Here is an 11,243-nt window from a genome sequence, read left to right on the forward strand (position 1 = left end):
TCCAGGTGTTGGGGCATGAAGTGAAGTTACCATAACTAGAGAGTTGCTTCTTGGGAAACTGAAAGGTCTGAAGATAGACAAGTGAGATGGTGTACACCCCAGAGATCTGAAAGAGGTGGCTGAAGAGATTGTGCAGGAATCAGTAATGATCTTTCCATAATCGCCAGATTCTAGAATGGTTCCAAAAGACTGGAGAATTGCAAATGCAATTCTCCACTCTTCCAGAAGGGAGAGAGGCAGAAGAAAGGAAACTATATGCCAGTTAGTGTGACCTCAGTGGTTGGGAAGATGTTGACATCGATTATTACAGATATGCTGTCAGGGTACTTGGAAGCACATGATAAAGTAGGCTGTATTCAGCATGGTTCCCTCAAGGGAACATCTTGGCTGACAAATCTGTTGGAATTCCTTGAAGAAATGACCAGCAGGATAGACAAAAGAGAATCAGTTGATTTTGTATACTGGGATTTTCAGAAGGCCTTTGACAAGGTGCCACACATGAGGTGACTTAACAAACTATGAGCCCATGGTATTACGGGAAGATTCTTGCATAGATAAAGCAGAGGCTGATTGGCAGGAGGCAATGAGTGGGAATAATAGGCCTTTTCTGGTTGGCTGCTGGTGACTAGTGGTGTTCCATGGGGACTGTGTTGGGGCTGATTCTTTTTAAATTATACATCAATGATTTGGATGATGGAATTAATGGCTTAGTTGAAAAGTTTGCAGAGAAAATGAAGTTAGGTGAGATGGAGGTAGTTTTGACGAAGAAGAGTTGCTACAGAAGGACTTAGACAGATTAAGAGTATGAGAAAGAAATAGCAGATGGAATATAGTGTCAGGAAGTGTATGGTCATGCACTTCAGTAGAAGAAACGAAAGGGTTGACTGTTTTCCAAATGGAGAGAAAATACAAAAAACTGAGGTACAAAGGGAATTGGGAGTCCTTGTGCAGAATTCTCTGATGGTTAACTTGCAGGTTGAGTCTGTGATGAGGAAGGCAAATGCGATGTTAGCATTTATTTCAAGAAGACTAGAATATAAAAATAAGGATGTAATGTTGAGACCATGAAGCCTCACTTGGAGTATTGTGAGCTGTTTAGAAACATAGAAAACCTACAGCACAATACAGGCCCTTTGGCCCACAAAGCTGTGCCGAACATGTCCTTACCTGAGAAATTATCTAGGGTTACGCATAGCCCTCTATTTTACTGAGCTCCATGTACCTATCCGGTAGTTTCTTAAAAGACCCTATCGTATCTGTCTCCACCACCATTGCCAGCAGCCCATTCCACACACTCACCACTCTCTGTGTAAAAAACTTATGCCTGATATCTCCTCTGTATCTACTTCCAAGTGCTTAAACCTGTGCCCTCTCATGTTAGCCATTTCAGCACTGGGAAAAAGCCTCTGACTATCCCAATGATCAATGCCTCTCATCATCTTATACACCTCTATCAGGTCACCTCTCACCCTCCGTTGTTCCAAGGAAAAAAAGCAGAGTTCACTCAACCTGTTCTCATCATAAGGCATGCTCCCCAATCCAGGCAACATCCTTGTAAATCTCCTCTGCACCCTTTCTATGGTTTCCACATTCTTCCTGTAGTGAGGCAACCAGAACTGAGCACAGTACTCTAAGTGGGGTCTGACCAGGGTCCTATATAGCTGCAACATTATCTCTCGGCTCCTAAACTCAATCCCACAATTGATGAAGGCCAATGTACCGAATGCTTTCTTAACCACAGAGTCAACCTGCACAGCAGCTTTGAGTGTTCATGTTTAGGGCCCCTTATCTTAGAAAGGATGTGCTGAAGCTGGAGATGATTCAAACGAGCCTCATGAAAATGATTCTGGGATTGAATGGCTTGTTACATGAAAAGCGTTTGATGGTCCTGGGCCTTTATTCACAAAGGCACTAGAAATGAGAAGAATGAGGGGTGTATCATTGAAACTTATTGAATGGTGAAAGGCCTTGTTAAAGTGGATATGGAGAAGATGTTTCCCGTGTTAGGAAAGTCTTAGTCCAAAGGACACAGCCTCAGAATAGATTGGCACCCTTCTATCACTGAGATGAGGAGGCATTTCTTGAGCCAGAGAGTGGTGAATCTGTGCAGTTCATTGCCAAAGGCAGCTGTGGAGGCCATGTCTTTAAGGGAGAGGTTTATAGATTCTTGATTGGTCAGGCATGAAGGGATATGGGAGGAAGAGCTGAGAGGAAATGGCACAGCAGACTCGATGGTCTCATGGTCTTAATCAGTATGCTGAATTCCCAATGAGAAAGCGTCAGATACTTGATCTGCTACTAGAGAAGGAGACAGAAGTTTGTGTTGGGGAATACTTTACATCTGGTGACCAGAATGTCATTAGTTTCAAAGTAAATATACAAATAGATCAGTCTGGTCCTCAGGTTTAGAATGTAAATCGGAGGTAGGTCATGTTTGATGGTGTAGTTGATTGAAAGAGACGTCACAGGTTGCTAGGGTTGTAAAGTACCTTTTGACACATTAACCTTCATAAATCAAAGTACTGAGGACAGGAGATGGGATGTTATGTTGAAGTTGTAGAAGGCCTAATTTAGAATACTGTGTGCAGTTTTGGACACCTACCTATAGGAAAGATGTAAACAAGGCTGAAAGAGTACAGAGAAAAGTTATAAGGGTGTCTGCAGGACCTGAGTCATAAAGAAAGAATGAATAGATTAGGACTTTATTCTTTGGAACATGGAAGATTGAGAGTGGATTTGATTGAAGTGTATAAAAGTATGACGGGTATAGATAGGGTAAATGCAGACAGGCTCTGTCCACTGAGAAAGGTTGTGACTAAAACCTGAGGTCAGGGGTCAGGGTGAAAGGTGAAAATGTTAAGGGGAACATGGAGGGTAACTTCTTCACTCAGGGGGCAGATATGAGAGTGTGGAACAAGCTGCCAACGCAAGCTCAATTCCAACGTTTAAGAGAAGTTTATAAAGGTACATGGATGGTAGGGGTATGAAGGACTATTGTCCCTGTGCAGGTCAAAGGCAGTGTGCAATTTAAAAGATTCAGCATAGACTAGATGGGCTGAAGGGTCTGTTTCTGTGCTGTACTTTTCTATAATTCTGTTAGAACTTACCACCTGTTGAGGTCAGAATAACTGGCCTATAATTTCCTTCCTTCTGCCTTCCTCACTTCTTGAAGAGTGCAATGAGATTTGTAATTTTCCAGTCCTCCGGAACTCTTTCAGAACCCTGGAACCTTGGGGTGTAGTCCACCTGGACCAGGTAACTTATCTACTTTCAAACCATTCTGCTTCCCAAGGGCTCTTACACCCATGAGGCTATGCCAATCTTTGAACCTATTCTAAGGTCAATATAATCCTTCCCCCTACATAACCTTCCATTTTTCTATCACTGATGTGTTTATCTGAGAGTTTTGTAAATTCCCCTATGTATCTGCGTCTGCCACCACCCCTGCAGGGCATTCCAATCATTGTGTAAAGAACTAACTGTACCTGAGCCTGCAGAGAGACATCGATAGGTTACGTGATTGGGCAAGTGTCTGGCAGATGGAGTACAATGTTGATAAACATGACGTGATCCACTTTGGAAGGAAAAATGAAAGATCAGATTATTGCTTAAATGGTGAAAGATTGCATCATGCTTCTGTGCAGAGGGACTTGAGAATGTTTGTGCATGAATCACAAAAGTTTGGTTTTCAGGTGCAGCAGGTTATCAGGAAGGCAAATGGAATGCTGACCTTCATTGCTAGAGGGATTGAGTTTAAGAGCAGGGTGTGGTGCGGGTATCCAGAACTAGAGGGTACAGCCTCAAAATTCAAGGTGATCTTTTAGAACACAGGTAAGGGGGTAAGGAGGGATTTTTTTTTAAGCCAGGGAGTAGTGAATCTGTGGAATGCTCTGCCACAAACAACGGTGGAGGCCAAGTCCATTGGTATACTTAAGGTAGAATTTGATAGTTTCCTGATTGGTCAGGGCATCAAAGTATGTGTGGCGAGAAGGCAGGTGTATGGAGTTGAATGGGATCTGGGATCAGCCATGATGGAATGGTGTAGCAGACTTGATGGGCTGAATGGCCTAGTTCTGCTCCCATGTCATAAGGTCTTAGCTCAACAGTTTCAAAATTACTTTGGTTATAGTCTTTACAACACGGTTCCGAAATTTAGAAAATAATTGAAACATAAAGCAGCTTAATGTATGAAACTAAACTGGGGAAGTTAAGGGAGCACTTTAGGTCATTTAAAAAACACTTTATGATGCTGTCAGCAACTGCTGGACAAATGAGAAGATGTGCTGGCATTGGAGAGGGACCAGAGGGGTTCACTAAGAATATTCCCAGAATAAAAGGGTCAATGTATGAAGAGCATTTGATGGCTGTGGGTTTATACTCACTGCAGTTTCGAAGAATGAGGGGGGAAGATCTCATTGAAACTTATTGAATACTAAAAGGCCTGGACAGAGTGGATGTGAAGTTGTTTCCTATAGTGGGGGAGTCTAAGACCAAAAGACACAACTTTAGAATAGAGTGACATCCATTTGGAACAGTGAAGAGAAGGAATTTCTTTAGCCAGAGGGTGGTGACTCTGTGGAATTCATTGACGCAGTCGAGTGTACAGGTCAAGTCACTGGGTATATTTAAAGTGGAAGTTGATAGATTCCGGATTAGTCAGGGCATCAAAGGTTATGGGAAGAAGACAGGAGAATGGGGTTGAGAGGGATAATAAATCAGCCATGATGGAATGGCAGAGCCGATTTGATGGGCTGAATGGCCTAATTCTGCTTCCATGTCTTCGCATTCTATTAAGAGCTTATGGAACAATGATCTCAAACATTGGCTAAGCAGGGGTACCCTATGTGTTTTGTTATAAGGTGGCTATTTCAGATCTGAGAGATTGGACAGGCTGAGATTGTTTTCTAAATGGAAAGGCTGTGGCGAAGTGTTAATAAAAGTGTGCAAGACCGTGAGAATCCCTGATAGAGCAGTCAGTGAGTAATCCTTCCGCTCAGTAGGGTCTGTGCTCCATGAGTTACACTCGAGGGTGGTTCCAACACCTTATCGATGCTGATATCTTGCCTGTAATACCATGGGCTCTTTTTCTGTTAAGGAGCCTCGTGTGCGGCACCTCGTCAATGTCTTCTGACAATCCAAGCCCACAACATTTACTGATTTTCCTTTCTCTATCCTACTTGTTATTTCTTCAAAAATTTGTCAGGCAAGATTTTCTTCATGTTGTTTTTGGCCTATTTTATCATGTGATTCCAAGCTCCTGCAAACCTCATCTTAATAACTGACTCTAATATCTTCCCAACCAACACTCAGGCTAACTGGTCTATAATTTTCTTTTCCCTGCCTCACTCTCCCCCTAAACAGTGGGGTGACATCTGCAATTTTCCAGTCCTCTGAAGCCACACTGGACTCGAGTGATTCTAGAAAGATCCTTACTCCTGGCCCCACACCTTTTTCAGAACCCTGGAGTGCTGTCCATCTGGACCAGGTAACTTTCTACCTTCAAACCTTTCCATAAGACATAGGAGCAGAATTCGGCCATCTGGCCCATCCAGTCTTCTCGCCATTCACTCATGGCTGATCCTTTACTTTTCTCATTCTCAACCACAGTTCCTGGCCTTCTCCCCATAAACTTTGATGCCATGTCCAATCAAGAACCTATCAATCTCTGTGTTGAATTCCTGGCCTCCACAGCTGCATGTGGCAACAAATTCCACAAATCCACCACCCTTTGGTTAAAGTAATTTCTTCGCATCACTGTTTTGAAAGGGTTCTCCCCAATCTTGAGGCTGTGCCCTCTTCTCCTACACTCTCCCATCATGGGAAACATCCTTTCCACATCTACTAAGTCCAGGTCTTTCAGCATTCAAAAGGTTTCAAAGAGATTCCCCCTTATCCTTCAAATTCCAGTGAGTACAGACCCAGAGCCATCAAACCTTCCACAAATGATCACCCTTTCATTCCTAGAATCATATTTATGAAACTCCTTTGAATGCTCTCCAATGCCAGCACATCTTTTCTAAGATTAGAGGCCTAAAACCATTCACAACACTAGGGTGAGGCCTCACCAGTGCCTTCGAAAGTCTCAGCATCACATCCTTACTCTTGTATTCTAGACCTCTTGAAATAAATGCTAACGTGGTATTTGCCTTTCTCACCACTGACTCATCCTGCAAGTTAACCTTTCAGCTTCCCAAGTGCTCTTTGACCCACAGTGATGTGCCAATCTTTTAACCTATTCTAAGATTAATATAACCCTTCACTCCTAAATAACCTATTATTTTTCTATCACTGATGTGTGTACCTAAATGCCCCTAAGTATCTGCGTCTACCACCACCCAAGACTGTGCATTCCAATCATTGTGGACTGTACTTCTGACCTTCCTCCTATACTCTACTCTAATCACCTGAAAATTAAGTTCCCTTGTTTTCGCCATTTCCAACCTGGGGAAAAAGTCTCCGGTTATCCACTCGATTCATGTCACTTATCATCTTGCACACTTCTATCAAGACACTTCTCAGCCTCCTTCACTCCAAAGAGACAATCCCTAGTTTGCTCAACCCATGTTCATAAAGACATGCACTCTTACCTGGGGAGCATCCTAATAAATCTCCTCAACATCCTCTCTAAAGCTTTCACATCCGTCCTATGATGAGGCATCCAGGACCGAACACAATATTTCTACTGTGGTCTAAACTGGGTTTTTCAGAGCTGCAACATTATCTCGTAGCTTTTGAACTTAATTACCTGACGAATGAAGGTCAGCACATCACATGATTCCTAAACACACTATCAACTTGCATGGCAACTTTGAGGATCTCTGGTGTTGCATCCCAACATCCCGTTGTTCCATATTTAAACCTTTCTCTCCTTATTTCTTTAGTAGTTTCCTTCTTTTTTTAAAATTTGCTAATCCTCTAGCTCCCAACTAATTTTGCTATCATACACCATAAGCTTTCACTTTTGCTTTTCTGCTGTCTTTGACTTCCCTTGTCAGCCACAGTTGCTTGATGCTCCTTTTAGAATGTTCCTTCATAGGGAAGAACTGATCCTATGTCTTCTGAATTGCTCACAGGAACTCCAGCCATTACTGATCAGCCGCCATCCCTGCTAGTGTCCCATGATGACCCCTGAATTGTCACTTCACTTCTCCATTCCACAATTAACTTCCCTCACCTACTTTCCTGACTCACTCACTCGAAATAATCCCTGAACTGGCTGTAGACCAATTCTCCCACACTTATTGTAACTCTATAGTTGTAACAGAAGACTGTTGTGAAATTAAGAAAAAAATCAAAACTATGCAGTTCATTGTTTGAAACTAATCTGGGGAAGTTAAAGGAGCAGTTTAAGGAACTTTCAAAAAGTTTTGTGATGCTGTCAGCAAATGCTGGACAAGGGAGAACTGGAGAGAAGATTTCACCTCGGTGCCAGGCACTGGAACAAACCCTCCTTACAGACTCATACAGTACAGGCTCTGCTGAGGGGAAATGATTCAAGTCTTCTCCACTCTTCCATCAGGGCTGATTTATTAATCCTCTCAACACCATTCTCCTGCCTTCTTCCTGTATCCTGACTAATCAGGAACCTATCAACCTGCGCTTTAAATATACTCACTGACTTGACCTGTCCAGTCAAGTGTGGCAATAATTTCCACATGTTCACCACCCTCTGACGAAAGAAATTCCTCCTCATCTCCATTCTAAGTGAATGTCCTCTAATCTGAGGCTGCGTCCTCTGGCCTCCGACCGCCCCACTAGAGATAATAAGGCCATAAGATATGCGTGTAGGAGCAGACTTAGGCCATTTCATCATGGCTGATCCATTTTCCCTCCCAGTCCCAAACACCCTCATTCTTCCTGTATCCCTTCATAACCTGACCAATCAAGAATCTATCAATCTCTGCTTAAATATACATAAAGACTTGACCTCCACAGCTGCCTGTGACAACGAATTCTACAGATTTACCTCCATTTGGCTAAAGAATTGGTGATCCCACCACTAGATAGATAGATAGATAGATAGATAGATAGATAGATACTTTATTCATCCCCATGGGGAAATTCAACATTTTTTCCAATGTCCCATACACTTGTTGTAGCAAAAACTCATTACATACAATACTTAACTCAGTAATAATATGATATGCATCTAAATCACTAACTCAAAAAGCATTAATAATAGCTTTAAAAAAAAGTTCTTAAGTCCTGGCAGTTGAATTGTAAAGCCTAATGGCATTGGGGAGTATTGACCTCTTCATCCTGTCTGAGGAGCATTGCATCGACAGTAACCTGTCGCTGAAACTGCTTCTCTGTCTCTGGATGGTGCTATGTAGAGGATGTTCAGGGTTTTCCATAATTGACCGTAGCCTACTCAGCGCCCTTCGCTCAGCTACCGATGTTAAATTCTCCAGTACTTTGCCCACGACAGAGCCCGCCTTCCTTATCAGCTTATTAAGACGTGAGGCGTCCTTCTTCTTAATGCTTCCTCCCCAACACGCCACCACAAAGAAGAGGGCGCTCTCAACAACTGACCTATAGAACATCTTCAGCATCTCACTGCAGACATTGAATGACGCCAACCTTCTAAGGAAGTACAGTCGACTCTGTGCCTTCCTGCACAAGGCATCTGTGTTGGCAGTCCATTCTAGCTTCTCGTCCAACTGTACTCCCAGATACTTGTAGGTCTTAACCTGCTCCACACATTCTCCATTAATGATCACTGGCTCCATATGAGGCCTAGATCTCCTAAAGTCCACCACCATCTCCTTGGTCTTGGTGACATTGAGACGCAGGTAGTTTGAGTTGCACCATATCACAAAGTCCTGTATCAGTTTCCTATACTCCTCCTCCTGTCCATTCCTGACACACCCCACTATGGCCGTGTCATCAGCGAACTTCTGCACATGGCAGGACTCCGAGTTATATTGGAAGCACAGAACTCTCTGAAACTTCTGCCACCTCTAACAGGATCCCACCACTATGCACATCTTTCACTCCCCCACCAAGTTCTGCTTTCCATGGAAATCGCTTCCTGCATGACTCCCTTATCCATTCATCCTTCCCCACTGATCCTTCTCTTGTCACTTATCCTTGCAAGCAGAACAAGTGCTACACCTGCCTCTACACCTCCTCCCTCACTACCATCTAGAGCCCTAAACAGTCTTTCCAGTTGAGGCGACACATCCAGTTTTCTTGAAATGAATGCTAACATGGCATTTGCCTTCCTCACCACAGAGTCAACCTGTAAATTAACTTTTTGGGAACCCTGCACGAGGACTCCCGAGACTCTTTGCAGCTCAGTTTTGCTATTTCCTCTCAATTTAGAAAATAGTCAAGCCTTTCATGTCTTCTACCAGTGTGCATGACCATACTCTTCCCAACACTGTATTCCATCTGCCACTTCTTTGCATATTCTCCTAATCTGTCTAAGTCCTGCCTATTTACTCAAAAATACCTGCCCTCCACTTGTCTTTGTACCATCTGCAGACTTTGCAACAACTGGCAGGAGACAAAGAACGGGTATAAGGGGAACCTCATCTGGTTGGCAGCCGGTGACCAGTGGTGTTCCACAGTGACTGATTGTTTTAAAGTTATATGTCAATGATTCGGATGGTGGTCCAACTAATTGGCCTATAGTTTCCTTCCTTCTGCCTCTCTCCCTTCTTGAAGAGTCGGGTGACACTTGCAATTTTCCAGTCTTCCGGAACCATTCCACCATCTAGTGATTCCTGAAAGATCATTACTCATGTCTCAATAATCTCTTCAGTCACCTCTTTCTGGACCCTGGGGTGTACACCATCTGGCCCAGGTGATTTATCTACCTTCAGACCTTTCAGTTTCCCAATAACCTTCTCTCTAGTGATGGTAACTAAATACACTTTGTTACTCGTGAAACCTAGAACTTCTACCATACTGCTAATATCCTTTACAGTGAAGACTGATTGCAAAATGCCTATTTAGTCTTCTATGACCACCTCTCCAGCATTGTTATCCAGCAGTTTGGTATCCCTTTTCCACATTATCTAATTATGTATCTGAAGACACTTTGGTATCCTCTTTAATATATTTGATCAGCTTATATAGAACATAGAACATTGAAATCTACAGCATCTTCAGCCCACAATGTTGTGTTGACCATGTAACCTACTGTAGAAACTCCCTCGAAATTCCATACTGCATAGTCCTCTATTTTTCTAAGCTCCATGTACCTATCTAAGAATCTCCTATAAGATCCTATTGCATCCACCTCTACCACCATCACTGGCAGTGCATTCTACACACTCACCACTCTCTGTGAAAAAACTTACCTCTGAAATCCCCCTTGAACCTACTTCCAAGCACCTTAAAACTATGTCCCCTTGTGCTAGCCATTTCAGCCTTTGGAAAAAACCTCTGACTATCCACACGATTAATGCCTCTCATCATCTTATACACCTCCATTAGGTCACATCTCATCCTCCGGGGCTCCAAAAAGAAAAAGCCAAGTTCACTCAACTTATTCTCATATGCTCTCCAATCCAGGCAATATCCTTTTAAATGTCCTCTGAACTCTCTCTATAGTTTCCACATTCTTCCTGTAGTGAGGTGACCAGAAGTGAACACAGTACACTAAGTGGGGTCTAACTAAGGTTCTATACAGCTGTTGGCTCTTGAATTCAATCCCACAGTTGATGAATGCCAACACACTACAGGCCTTCTTAATAACACTGTCAACCTGCACAACAGATTTGGGTGTCTTATGGACATGGACTCCAAGATCCCACTGGACCCCACAGTGCCAAGGGTCTAACCATTAATATAATATTCTGTCTTCAAATTTGCCAAACCAAAATGAAACATATCACACCTATCTGGGTTGAACTCCAAATACCGTTTCGCAGCCTGGTTCTGGATCCTATCGATGTCCCACTGTAACCTCTGACAGTATCCACAACACCCCCAATTTTTTTGTCATGAGCAAGCTTAGTAACCCACTGTTTTACTTCTTCATGCAAGTCATTTATACAAATCACAAAGAAGGGTCCCAGAACAGATCCCTACAGAACACCACTGGTCACCAACCTCCATGCAGAATACGAACCATTTTCAATCACCCTTTGCCTTCTGTGGGCAAGCCAGTTCTAATCCACAAAGCATGGTTTCCTTGGATCCTATGCCTCATTACTTTCTGAAGGAGCCTTGCATGGGGAACCTTATCAAATAACTTACTAAAATCCATATACACTACTGTTATGAAGGATGAA

Source organism: Hemitrygon akajei, chromosome 2 (genome assembly GCF_048418815.1).
Source record: "Hemitrygon akajei chromosome 2, sHemAka1.3, whole genome shotgun sequence".
In the NCBI taxonomy this organism is placed as follows: Eukaryota; Metazoa; Chordata; class Chondrichthyes; order Myliobatiformes; family Dasyatidae; genus Hemitrygon; species Hemitrygon akajei.